This window comes from Electrophorus electricus, chromosome 26 (genome assembly GCF_041902795.1).
Source record: "Electrophorus electricus isolate QZ-2024a chromosome 26, ASM4190279v1, whole genome shotgun sequence".
NCBI lineage: Eukaryota > Metazoa > Chordata > Actinopteri > Gymnotiformes > Gymnotidae > Electrophorus > Electrophorus electricus.
Genome location: NC_137522.1, coordinates 9,344,846 through 9,359,387, shown reverse-complemented (window position 1 = coordinate 9,359,387; position 14,542 = coordinate 9,344,846). Strand labels below are relative to the sequence as shown.

The following is a 14,542-nucleotide window of genomic DNA, read 5'->3' as shown; positions in this document are numbered from 1 at the left end:
CTGATTAACTGTTCTTGCTCTTGGTGTAACTGTCACTGGGTTTCAAGGAGAAATATGTGGGTTCTGCATTCTTGAGTATATCCTAAGCAGGATAAAAACTTGTGTGCAGTATTCATCACTGATTTTGCTGTAGGTCAGACTCCATACTGAACCAAAGTCACTCTACTAGCTGACTGCCTCTCCTCCTCCAGATGCAGTCGTACTCTTCTCCTGCTCAACCTGCAGCACTGTGACCACTTTTCCTTGGCTTCCATCCTGTCTGAAGAAAAAGTGTATTGAAAATAGACAAGACTTCTACTTTTTTCAAGGTTGACCGTTATGTGTTAATCTAAGAAACTGAGTCTGGATTGTATTTGGAGCGCATTATGATATATAGGTTTTTACACTATGGACATCTTAAAGAAGCATGAATAACTGACATCAAAATATCCACGGAAAGCCATTTCATGAAGCTTCTGATGCATAGTTCTTGTGCTCATATTGCTTCCAGTTTGGAACAGTTTAGTGAGTGATGCAGCAGAGGTTTTTTATGTTAAATGCTCACTACTCGCTGGTGCCCAACAACAAACACCTGAAAGCATGTCCTTATTTACCCAGATTTGTATGTAGGCATTGATGGGGATTGTATTGTGATGTTCTTCAGTGCTTACTCCTCTTAGGAAAGGGTGTCTAAAACATTTGAACTCAACCACTTGCAGGGTGTTCACACACTGTTGGCCATATAGCATGTGTTCTCTGATCCATAATTCACACAATTGCGGCCGCGTTCATGTAACTGAGTTTTAAAAGCTGTGCTCCAGGTGAGGGTCGAACTCACAACCTCGGCATGGCTTCAGTCGTACTGCTATATAAGTACCGCGCGCTGACCGATTGCGCCACTGGAGCACAAAAACAACACTTTAGCCCAATATTCTAATGTACCTAACTAGATAGCTAGCTAAAGTTGGTCACGTTAAAATGGAAGCTGCAGCTCTGAACCTCGTGACTGATTAACTGTTCTTGCTCTCGGTGTACCTCTCACTGGGTTTCAAGGAGAAATATGTGGGTTCTGCATTCTTGAGTATATCCTAAGCAGGATAAAAACTTGTATGCAGTATTCATCACTGATTTTGCTGTAGGTCAGACTCCATACTGAACCAAAGGCACTCTACTAGCTGACTGCCTCTCCTCCTCCAGATGCAGGCGTACTCTTCTCTTCTCCTGCTCAACCTGCAGCACTGTGACCACTTTTCCTTGGCTTCCATCCTGTCTGAAGAAAAAGTGTATTGAAAATAGACAAGACTTCTACTTTTTTCAAGGTTGACCGTTATGTGTTAATCTAAGAAACTGAGTCTGGATTGTATTTGGAGCGCATTATGATATATAGGTTTTTACACTATGGACATCTTAAAGAAGCATGAATAACTGACATCAAAATATCCACGGAAAGCCATTTCATGAAGCTTCTGATGCATAGTTCTTGTGCTCATATTGCTTCCAGTTTGGAACAGTTTAGTGAGTGATGCAGCAGAGGTTTTTTATGTTAAATGCTCACTACTCGCTGGTGCCCAACAACAAACACCTGAAAGCATGTCCTTATTTACCCAGATTTGTATGTAGGCATTGATGGGGATTGTATTGTGATGTTCTTCAGTGCTTACTCCTCTTAGGAAAGGGTGTCTAAAACATTTGAACTCAACCACTTGGAGGGTGTTCACACACTGTTGGCCATATAGCATGTGTTCTCTGATCCATAATTCACACAATTGCGGCCACGTTCATGTAACTGAGTTTTAAAAGCTCTGCTCCAGGTGAGGGTCGAACTCACAACCTCGGCATGGCTTCAGTCGTACTGCTATATAAGTACCCCGCACTGACCGATTGCGCCACTGGAGCACAAAAACAACACTTTAGCCCAATATTCTAATGTACCTAACTAGATAGCTAGCTAAAGTTGGTCACGTTAAAATGGAAGCTGCAGCTCTGAACCTCGTGACTGATTAACTGTTCTTGCTCTCGGTGTAACTGTCACTGGGTTTCAAGGAGAAATATCTGGGTTCGGCTTTCTTGAGTATATCCTAAGCAGGATAAAAACTTGTGTGCAGTATTCATCACTGATTTTGCTGTAGGTCAGACTCCATACTGAACCAAAGGCACTCTACTAGCTGACTGCCTCTCCTCCTCCAGATGCAGTCGTACTCTTCTCTTCTCCTGCTCAACCTGCAGCACTGTGACCACTTTTCCTTGGCTTCCATCCTGTCTGAAGAGAAAGTGTGTTGAAACTTGACAAGACTTCTACTTTTTTCAAGGTTGACCGTTATGTGTTAATCTAAGAAACTGAGTCTGGATTGTATTTGGAGCGCATTATGATATATAGGTTTTGACACTATGGACATCTTAAAGAAGCATGAATAACTGACATCAAAATATCCACGGAAAGCCATTTCATGAAGCTCCTGATGCATAGTTCTTGTGCTCATATTGCTTCCAGTTTGGAACAGTTTAGTGAGTGATGCTGCAGATATTTTTTATGTTAAATGCTCACTACTCGCTGGTGCCCAACAACAAACACCTGAAAGCATGTCCTTATTTACACAGATTTGTATGTAGGCATTGATGGGGATTGTATTGTGATGTTCTTGAGTGCTTACTCCTCTTAGGAAAGGGTGTCTAAAACATTTGAACTCAACCACTTGGAGGGTGTTCACACACTGTTGGCCATATAGCATGTGTTCTCTGATCTATAATTCACACAATTGCGGCCGCGTTCATGTAACTGAGTTTTAAAAGATCTGCTCCAGGTGAGGGTCGAACTCACAACCTCGGCATGGCTTCAGTCGTACTGCTATATAAGTACCGCGCGCTGACCGATTGCGCCACTGGAGCACAAAAACAACACTTTAGCCCAATATTCTAATGTACCTAACTAGATAGCTAGCTAAAGTTGGTCACATTAAAATGGAAGCTGCAGCTCTGAACCTCGTGACTGATTAACTGTTCTTGCTCTCGGTGTACCTCTCACTGGGTTTCAAGGAGAAATATGTGGGTTCAGCATTCTTGAGTATATCCTAAGCAGAATAAAAACTTGTGTGTAGTATTCATCACTGATTTTGCTGTAGGTCAGACTCCATACTGAACCAAAGGCACTCTACTAGCTGACTGCCTCTCCTCCTCCAGATGCAGTCGTACTCTGCTCAACCTGCAGCACTGTGACCACTTTTCCTTGGCTTCGATCCTGTCTGAAGAGAAAGTGTGTTGAAACTTGACAAGACTTCTACTTTTTTCAAGGTTGACCGTTATGTTTTAATCTAAGAAACTGATTCTGGATTGTATTTGGAGCGCATTGTGATATATAGGTTTTGACACTATGGACAGCTTAAAGAAGCATGAATAACTGACATCAAAATATCCACGGAAAGCCATTTCATGAAGCTTCTGATGCATAGTTCTTGTGCTCATATTGCTTCCAGTTTGGAACAGTTTAGTGAGTGATGCAGCAGGTTTTTTATGTTAAATGCTTCACTACTCGCTGGTGCCCAACAACAAACACCTGAAACCATGTCCTTATTTACCCACATTTGTATGTAGGCATTGATGGGGATTGTATTGTGATGTTCTTGAGCGCTTACTCCTCTTAAGAAAGGGTGTCTAAAACATTTGAACTCAACCACTTGGAGGGTGTTCACACACTGTTGGCCATATAGCATGTGTTCTCTGATCCATAATTCACACAATTGCGGCCACGTTCATGTAACTGAGTTTTAAAAGCTCTGCTCCAGGTGAGGGTCGAACTCACAACCTCGGCATGGCTTCAGTCGTACTGCTATATAAGTACCGCGCGCTGACCGATTGCGCCACTGGAGCACAAAAACAACACTTTAGCCCAATATTCTAATGTACCTAACTAGATAGCTAGCTAAAGTTGGTCACGTTAAAATGGAAGCTGCAGCTCTGACCCTCGTGACTGATTAACTGTTCTTGCTCTTGGTGTAACTGTCACTGGGTTTCAAGGAGAAATATCTGGGTTCTGCATTCTTGAGTATATCCTAAGCAGGATAAAAACTTGTGTGCAGTATTCATCACTGATTTTGCTGTAGGTCAGACTCCATACTGAACCAAAGGCACTCTACTAGCTGACTGCCTCTCCTCCTCCAGATGCAGTCGTACTCTTCTCTTCTCCTGCTCAACCTGCAGCACTGTGACCACTTTTCCTTGGCTTCCATCCTGTCTGAAGAGAAAGTGTGTTGAAACTTGACAAGACTTCTACTTTTTTCAAGGTTGACCGTTATGTGTTAATCTAAGAAACTGAGTCTGGATTGTATTTGGAGCGCATTATGATATATAGGTTTTGACACTATGGACATCTTAAAGAAGCATGAATAACTGACATCAAAATATCCACGGAAAGCCATTTCATGAAGCTCCTGACACATAGTTATTGCTTCCAGTTTGGAACAGTTTAGTGAGTGATGCAGCATACGGTTTTCTTTTATGTTAAATGCATCACTACTTGATGGGGCTCAACAGCAAACTCCTGAAAGTCCCTGTCAGGCCTGTGGGGCCTGACAAATTTGCAAATTTGTAAGGGGTGACAATATCAGAAAGGTTCTTACAGAAACAGCAGTAGTAGCCTGCCATACATAAAAATAAAAAAAACCCATCTAAGTTGCCTTTTCGTTAGGGGAGGAGGAAAGGAACATATGGCTTGCACTTTGGCATTTAGAGGGCGCACCATACCATGACCAACAACTTTTCCAATATAGGTGATCTCACCTTTACCAAACTCACATTTTTACAAATTTAGAACAAGAGAAGCTTCTTGCAGTTTCTTTTTTAAGTCATTAGCTGCAGAAAGGTGGACAGAGCATTTCGGAGACCAAAAGGCATGACAGTATATTGAAGAAATGAATCAGGTGTGGCAAAAGCAGATATAGCTGATGCACGAGGGGTGAGTGGCACCTGCCAATAACCTTTCAATTGGTTAAGTTTACTAACAAAATCAGCCAACCCAATCTTCCATTCTAGGCATTGGAAACGGGTCCGTGACGGTATCAGCATTAACCTTACAGTAATCTGTACAGAGATAAAAAGTACCATCAGGTTTTGGCACCAGCAGACATGGAGAACACCAAGGACTACAACTAGGGAGAGCAAGACTATGTTCTAAAACATATTCTGTTTCTTTCTGCATTATAAGAAGTGCAAATGGGGACATCAGAAAACAAAGAGGGGAATTTATCTATAAGAGCAGTTAAGTCAGCCTGAGCTGCGAGGGGAAGGCCAGACAACTTTTGCGGAAGGGCTTACAAAGCAAGGGAATTGGGGAGATGGGCACAGGTAAGCAATTCGGGCCAAGATGCAGGTCATCTCGCTCAGGTGAATATTCACTGGTCACTGTGCTGGTAACTACTGGAACAGATACAGGAGAAGGTATGGTAGCAAAATGATCCGAGTTATGTGACTGTTGGCGGTCTAGATATGGTTTTAAGAGGTTTATATGGCAGACGGTCTGGGGTAGCTAATACATAATTATTGGGATAAATCTTTGATTTCACAACATGCAGGCCAGAAAATTGTGTATTAAGAGAGCCTGAAATCGGCAAAAGGACCAGCACACGATCTCCTATTTCAAAAGAACACGAGACCGTTTTCTGATCACACCGAGATTTCATAGCTGCTTTGGCTGAACATAGGTTTTTGCTAACCAAATCACGAATGGCGTATAACCTCTTTCGAAGTTTATCAACAAAGTCACTTGCAGGTGAACTCAAAACCAAGGGAGGAACAGACAACCACTGTTCGTACAGTATCTTAAGGGGACCTCACACTGATCGGCCCAAAGGCAGGGTGTTTGGACTAAAGCCAGTAGTTTCCTGCACTGTATCTCGAATGGCAAACAACAACAAGGGCACTCCTTCATCCCAATCTTTATCAAAATCATGACAGTATGTTTTTAACATTTTTTTGAATGTCTGGTGGAATCTTTCTAGGGTTTCTTAGGTCTCTGGATGGTAGGCGCTAGACACCTGAAGCTGAATCTTCAATTTGCAAACTACTTGTGCAAACAGGGTCAACATGAAATTAGAACCTTGATCTGTCTGTATGCATTTAGGTAAACCAAATGTGGTGCAGAACTTGATTAATGCTTTTACTATAGCATTAAATTTAAGGGGATGCAGGGGAATGGCCTCAGGGAACCTGGTAACAGCACCCATAAGCGTAAGGAGATACCCATTTCCAGTGCAGGTCTTGGGCAAGGGACCAACACAATCTACTAACAATCTCTCGAAAGGCTCACTGACAACTGGTATGGGGCAAAGTGGAGCAGAAGGGATCACTTGGTTAAGTTTTCCAACCATTTGACAAGTGTGACAGGAAGGACAGTAATGAACTACGTCGCTATTTTCATAAGGTCAAAAGAAATGTGACAAAATGTGCTGTAGAGTTTTCCTAACCCCTAGATGTCCAGAAAGTGGGTGCTTATGAGCCAAATACAAAACATGAGACCTAAATGGCGTCGGGACAACTATTTGGTGGACAGCCTCCACCCTTCACTTACAGTAGACGAAGACCAGGTTCTCATTAATACACCATCTTGAATAGAGTAACGCCGTTGCTGAGAGGGGGTGCCTGTTTTTCTCTCAGCCAACTCAAAACAGCACATAAGGGATTGGGCTGCGCTTTGTGCAGACCTCAACACAGCTCGATCTAGTGGCTCTGTTGAAATGGGGCCAGACAGAATAGGCTTATGAATAGCAGTACACACGTTGTCAGATGCTGAGATAGCAGGCTTAAAGACAGAGTGATCCCTCATAAACGTGTCTGCCAATGACACAGTATTTTCAAATTTGCGAGCTTGAGCACGTGTTAACACACGAGCAAGGAATACTACCTGTTCAACAGCAATAAGACAGTCATAAATAGGGCTTGAAACTACTTCAGGTAAGGGGAATACAGTTCCATCAGCAATGTAATTTCCTGATATAAAAGGCACCCCATTCATGGGCAAAGCTGAACTAACAGCTACTTTAACCATGCCTGTGACTCTCTCAGTTCTAAGGTACATGTTATGCAGTGGGAGCCGGAGTACTCCTAGTTCAACACCTTGCACTAACACATCACTACCACAATACGACTGAGTTGAAAAAGTCAACACAGTATCCAACATAAGAGACACAACAGCACCCGTATCACAAACATGTGACGGGCTGTTTGTGTTCATCTGCCTTGAAAAAAGAAACATATCGCTCAAAAAGAAAAGGCTGAAACAGCATCTGGTGGATGAAGCGCAGACTTATAGGTGTATACAATGCTTACAGCACTTACCACTTTTTTTTTTTTTTGTGAGTGGGCATTCTTGTGCTTAAGCGCAGGACAATTAGCTAGAACGTGTCCATGTTCATGGCAGTTCATGAATTCGGGGAGTTCACAGGAATCCTTGAGCGAGTTGCACGACTCAGAGCTTCACTATGGGAAACAGGTGCATTAAAAACAGTTCTGAGAGTCAGCACAAATTCATCAGCAATTGTAGAAGCAGCAGATAGGTTACACACTCTCTGTTCATTTAAATACATTACAATGTTCTCAGGAAGACAGCTCAACCAGTTCTTCAACCAGTATGAGCTCTTTAAATTGATCAATTGTGTTAATGTTACAAGAAGTACACCACTTCTCTAATAAAACATTCTTTTCCCTAGCAAATTTCACAAATGTCTGGCTGTTTTTTTTTAAGCGTCAGAAATGTTCATATCTAGTTCATATATTCAGAGAACAGTTGTTTTCACAATGTCGTAATCTAGGCTCTGCTCAAGCGTTAGGGAGGAACACACATCTTGGGCCTTACCAACTAACTTACACTGCAGTAAGATAGACGATACTTCCTTGGACCAATCTAAAGTCAATCTATGCGCTCCAACACTGGGAAATATGCATCAACTTCATGTTCCCTAAAGGTAGGGACCAAGGCAATCTGTCGACTGATATCAAAATGTCCAGTGGCAGAGTCAGAGGGAGCTGGGGTAACGGCAACCCTAGGAGAACGGGGCTTACTGGTGCTGGAGAGACAGCGTTCCGAGGAAGAGGTATGGGTTTTCCCAAGCCCATTCTCAAACGTTTAAGTGTCACCTCCCTTTCTGCCTCTACCTGTAGAGCCCGAAGACGTAGCAGCTCAGCCTCTCGTTCCTGCTTTTTTTTAAATTTCCAGCTCCAACTCCTTCAATTTCATTTCTAGTATGGGGTCAACCCTGGAAGATACCTTGGGAGAAAACTTGGGATCCACGTGTGGCCTGACTACAGGGTCGTCCACAGCTTCTGGCGTGTCCACAACCCAAGCTGGGCCAACATCAACACCCAGAGAGAGCTCCCGTTCTGGCAGAACTCCAGGGGCAACAAGGGAAGACTCGACTATTCCTTTAATCTCCCTCTTATTCGCAGAGCGAGACACAACCACGTTATAAAAAGCAGCTACCAACAAAAGATCAGCCTGTCGACAACGGTCTAACTGCTCCAAAGACGGACAAGTAGAAAAAGTAGACAAATCAAATGTGGCAGCCATAGCACACAATAGCCAGTACAAACAGCACAAACACACCCCACCCAAAAAAAAAAAAAAATCACCAGCCAGAACCAAACAACCAACACAAAAAATAAATTAATTAATTAACAGGCAAACAAAACCAGAGGGGAAACAAGGACAAGCCCCCAATTGTTACGACCCCATCTAGGCTATGAGGTCCTTACAAGGAAAAAGAAATGTGAATGGCTAACAGAATGTGAGTGGTGAAAAGCAAATATTAACAGAACAAAAGCACAAATGGAAGTCTCTTTTTAGGTATATTTTACAGAGGATATTATTTACGAACAAACTTACTGGTGCAATTTCTTCAGGAGTGACCCAGGCCAAAACAATAAACAAAACTCACACTAATGGGAAAAAAAAGCACCGTAAATAAACCTAACAAACAAAAGAAACATACAACAAACCTTCCTAACACATAAACAGAGGCAAAACCCACACCCAACAAAAATGGCAGTCACTCCCTACCACCAGTGTCCAACACCAAAGTACCAAACAAACAATATTTACACTCTGTATACAATCTCTATATGTCTATATATATATATATATATATATATATATATATATATATATATATATATATATATATATATATATATATATAAAACAGCTACCAAAGCAGGAGGGGCGAAGCCAAAGACGAAGTCTAAAATGGGGAAAACAAGGTCATACACGAGGTTATACAAAATTGCAATAACAAGCCAAACAACCAGCAAACACAAAAGCACTTTTGTATGTCGCTCTGGATAAGAGCGTCTGCCAAATACCATAAATGTAAATGTTGGGCGAGTCTTTTCTACCTTATTCCTCCAATGTGCATGAGGACTAGTGTTTGCTGTACGAAGCTCTTGATGATGTGTGAAAGAGTCAGAGAAGCAGAGTAAAGTCATCATAAGAACCCGACCGAGGAAGATGAGAGTGCTTCTCTACAGTGGCAGAGCAGCTTTTAAAGCGTTGCCATGCAAATGTTTCCTCTAGGGTGTTGTTGCTGCCTTCCTGTTTTGAATGCATAATGATGTACTCACAGCATGCCTGCTCTGGAATAGTAATGATTAGACTTGTACCAAATATGGACTGTTATTTGATAACATGCACAAATTATCATATTTAAGTAGTCATGTAATACTTGGAGCCCTACATTTGACACTCCACTAAAGTGCTCTGCTGTACATGTCAAAAACGAGCTGGAATCAATCATTCAGCAAGCACACGAGTGGCCCTTAAATCAATTACCACAAGACAATACAAGAAATAAGGTAGTGAACAAGTTTAGGCACCTACATGGTAATTCTATTAAATTTATGTCTGTTCACATTGTACCTTCCAGACCTGAATACAAACCTGATCTGCCTTAATCAGGTCACACCCTTAGAGATTACTTGAGTTTGCTTTGTAGTTCTTTGAAGTGTTTAGAATGAAAATTCGGATAATTTAGCTACCTCTTTGATTGGAGCACAAGGCACAAAACATTCAGATTCTGTTTTTAATATTCTAGGTTCATAGGAATCCAGATAACATTCTAATATGCAATACCAAATATCAGTAAAAATTACTTAATGTGATGTATGAAATTCTATGGATTACATTCACTCTTAGATTAGCAGTGTTTTTATTTAAAAATAATTTTACTGAAAACTAAGATCCTTGGGGCACTTGAACTTCCAGGGCTATATGTGCTCTTTTGCATGCAAGACTTTGCATTAATAACTCTAATAAATATTTCACTGAAGACAAAAAAGACACCTCTCTCTGGTTAAAGGGAATCCAGTTCAATGGAGAGTGTGCAATGAGTTTGCAGGACTCATAATTTGGGATAAACAGGTTGGTCTTTTCCTTTGAAAAGTTCTTAATCCTTGAGTACCAAGAGTCAGGAGTATAGAAATCAGTATTGCGCTTGACAGATTAAGTCAGGATTTATTTTGTTGCCATTTCTCAACTAGGGGTTTCTTTAGATCATGGATCTGCTCACATGATTTAAATTATATATATAATCTGCACTGTGTACTGTGCAAACGTCTTAGGCCAGCATTAGATTTGTTGTTTTAGTAACAGTATAATGACCATATATATTATTTCTCAGTCTCTTTATTAGAATACAACCAGAAAACACAGGAAATTTGTATGCAGCATTAAAAAACAGAAATAAATCAGAAAATAGACATTGTTTGGGCTACAGTGGCAAGTATTTAGTGTGACCTCCACTTACATTTGAGCAATAGCAGGAAAAGACTCACTCTTAAAATTCGTACTATTGTGGTGACCGTTGTCAGCCAGAGGAGGATCAGACCCCCTGTTGAGTCTTGGTTCCTCTCAAGGTTTCTTCCTCATGCTTTAGGGAGTTTTTCTTTGCCACTGTCACCCCTGGCTTGCTCACTGAGGGCTTGGACTTAGACATTTGTAAAGCTGCTTTGTGACATCTGTTGTAAACAGAGTTATATAAATACATTTGATTTGGCTTTGACCACTGGCTCGTTAGCGGAGCAAATTCTATTGATTCCTATGGCTGGAGCGCCGCCTGGTGGACACGCGTAAACAATGCAGCGATAACGTTAAAGGGCTATCCGACTTTGAACGCTTATGTCTTAGCCACCGAAAATCGAGTTCCCCTGAAACTGCACAGACTTAAAGATCATGTGCCCAGTTTTCCAAAGCCCAGTTTTCCAAAAATATTAAGGGACAAATACCGGGACACATTAAAATTAATTGCCCGGCTTCGGAAACACCAATCTTTTTAGTGAATATGCTTCCCTCATGGAAGTGTCCAAAGGGACCAGCCACAAATGTTTCCCCACAACGGGGACCAAGAACGGGGACCATGTCAAAACTACCCGAACTTTGGCGCTCGGATCTCGGACAAGTAATTCCCTTTGGACTGAGCCCGTCAAAACGCGAACATTGGCGTATCTCAAGGACCGCTGAGAAATTAAGAATTAGGCGTGCAATTTCCCCGCCGCCGCTTTTAAAAAATGGCATCGGGAAAATCGCTCTACAAGCTACGTGTTTAGGTTCAGACCTTTTCAACGAGCCCAACCACGCGTGTCTCCTCCCAGGGACCCTGGAGATACTAAAGGATAAAACCATTTTGTGCCAAGAGACGTGCCCTCCCTTTGCACACGAAGAAGCGGATCTATAGCGCGTCACACACACACACACACACACACACACACACACAGCGATATAAGGGTAAAGGGTAATTCGACTTTAAATGCTTATTCTTCGGCCATGCTACATCCAATTCCCCTGAAACTGTATTCCCTCGAAGTTCAGATCCTCGGCTTTCGAACGTCACCAGTCCCGCTTCTCTGCTACCAACGACCACGTATATATTAACGGACAAATTCTGGATAAATTATATAACCCCACTAACCCCAACTTCTGAGCCCTAGTCCAGGAAAAACAATCTTGGTTTATACAACAGTTGGATGGTGACCCCCTAAAAATAGTAGTAAATTAAACGTTAGAGACCCAAGTGAATTTTAGAAAGTTTTACTGGTTAAGTGCCTATTGAATTGACATAATCTGTTGTTTTCGACTTTGAAAGGTAATATCTCAGGAATGGTAGCACCTATAATCAAGTGTTTTTTGCATTAGAAAGTTTGCAATCTCCTCTACAATAATTGCTCCCATAGAGAACAGAGGGAGGTCACAGAGAATGGAAAATGTATAAATAAAATAGACTCCCCATAGCTAACAGAGAGGTGGAAGGAGCGCCAATGGTAGAAGCCTGGCTCTTCTGGAGCCATTGGTGTACATGGCTGTGGGGTCCAAAGCAATTTTTCTTTCTAGTGTTTAAAAGGCCGAAACATCAGCTGATTCTGAGGTGTCCTACTGATGATGCGTCCAAATTCCCCATACATTAGCTAAAATGCCCCCTTGATCCAAACTCCTAAGCACAATAATGTAACCCCCTAAAACACAATTCTCTACCTCCCATTAAGCCAAGCACAGGCACATGGAGAGAGACACACCGGCCAAACCCCTTAATCACTAATAATGGGGGAGGAAGATAAAAGGCCCGTACGGGGCAAAACAATTATTTTATCTTCCCATAATGCACCACTCTAAAGCCCTCAAATGGATAACCAGCTCTTTGTCTAGGCCCTAAACCTAAGACCTGACCCCTGACACCAACCAGCCACACAACCCCATGACATCATAAAATAGATCACTTTAACATCCCAACTACATCCCTTAACTCCTGCATGCTCCACACACACCCAACTTCCAGCCTGCTAAATGAAAGTAAGGAGCATGTGTAGGCGAGCAGACAGTGCCCAGACAGGCGGTGCTGATGGGAGGACAGGCATAGACTGCCATTTACCGGGATACTGGTATCCGCCCTTGGGCTGATGACCCTTCCGGTTGTCATTCTTTGACCCTGACTCATCCCACGGTTTCTTACGGCAGTCGCGAGCAAAATGACCCTTTTTGTGACAATAATGGCACTCCAAATCCTTCTTAGACTGGATCCCAACCATGGCAGGGACCTGTTTCTCAGTTGTAGCCAAATGCTCTGTTGTAACGGGAAGGGCGCCCGCAGCCTCTAATTTGCGCGCGCTGGCAGCAAACTTAGTTGGGGACTTACTACAGAGGTTCTCCGTGTTACACCGCAGAGTTTGTGCGTGTTGGGAATTCATATTTTGCAGGCAAGTTGATACGAACAGGTTCCTGTCTGACTCAGAGGTGGATCCAAGGCCAGCCTGCTCAATCCAGGCCTTAGTAAAACAGGAAACAAACACTGAGCACAGCTCATCAGGGCCATGTTTGCAGTTGGTTGCTACATATATGTCTGTCCGAGAGGCCTGTAGTTTAAGTAGGAATTCCCCCAATTCCTGATAAAAGGTGTCAACATTAGTATGCTGGGCCCAGTAATAAGCATGGGCTGCATCGTTATTTGAATTTGGGAGGGTGTCGTTGCTAAATGATAGTGTCTTAACGCTATTAATCAGCTCCTACTCAGTAAACCTGTACTTTAAACAACGCATCAGGATGGTCCTGAAATCAGGTCCTGTTAATTGAGCATATTTGGTGCATCCCTTTAAAGCATCCACAAATGCATGAACATTAGTCGGATCAGGTAAACTGTCACAAATATTTTTAATATCAGTCATGTTAGGAGGCATAACTCTACACAGTTCCTCACCTGGCATCAGGAATGGAGCAGAAATACTCACGGGGGGGCTGGAGCCATGCTCCGAAGTCTCACCCTGCGAGGTTAGGATAGAGGGCGGGTGCGGGCGTGCCGTCCACTCCTATTCCAGAAGCCCCCCTCTCAGCTTCCTGATTCAGCTCAGATGTGTCTGTGGCCTTCGACACAGAAACATCTGCCTGAGCAAGAGCTTGTCTTATCAGTGCACGCATCACAAGTAGAGGAGGGGATCCTTTCAGCTGTGTAACAGCAGTAACAGCTATTTCAGGCCCAGGCGTCTTATTGGGTTTTACACCGTGCGCCTTTTCCCACACTGGCTTGGCCTTATTCCAGGTCTGCCATGAATTCTTCATATATTGAAAATCCCAGCTAGGGTCCCCATACCCCTCATAAACAAACATAGCACTAAGCACTGTAAACTCCCTTTCAAACGAGCCTGTACGTGGATAGTGTCTAAACCCAGCACATTCAGCCCAACCAGCCAGACAATCAATGTACGGATCACAACGTGAGCTCAGACTACACCGGAACATCCAATACTTTGGGGTCTCCCCCTTTTTGGGTATTACATAATTAACAGCAGACCCTATGGGTCACCCAGCAAAATTCACAAGTATACAATTATACAAAGAGCTCCTAAAAAAGTACAGAGGAAGGGGGGTTCACTAAAACAATAAATTGCGTTTCAGTATGTCTCAGGCAGGAGAACAAGTATGTTCAGTACTAAAACAACATTACACAGTGTACACAGAATACAGCTTGTGCCAACATATGAGACTTCTTCCGCCTTATCAGAGACAAAAACGCTCCTAAATGGAATTCAAACTAAATTTATG

General features: G+C 42.6%; 3 non-coding genes across 3 annotated transcripts; all 3 read right to left on the bottom strand.

Moving 5' to 3' along the window:
• Positions 1-792: 792 nt before the first annotated feature.
• trnai-uau (transfer RNA isoleucine (anticodon UAU)) lies at positions 793-885 on the bottom strand. Its single transcript is given in 2 exon segments — positions 793-828; positions 848-885. It is a non-coding gene; the product is annotated as a tRNA-Ile (tRNA).
• A 1,887-nt stretch (positions 886-2,772) lies between these two features.
• On the bottom strand, positions 2,773-2,865 carry trnai-uau (transfer RNA isoleucine (anticodon UAU)). The gene is given in 2 exon segments: positions 2,773-2,808; positions 2,828-2,865. It is a non-coding gene; the product is annotated as a tRNA-Ile (tRNA).
• Positions 2,866-3,750: 885 nt separating this feature from the next.
• On the bottom strand, positions 3,751-3,843 carry trnai-uau (transfer RNA isoleucine (anticodon UAU)). Its single transcript is given in 2 exon segments — positions 3,751-3,786; positions 3,806-3,843. It is a non-coding gene; the product is annotated as a tRNA-Ile (tRNA).
• Positions 3,844-14,542: the final 10,699 nt, after the last annotated feature.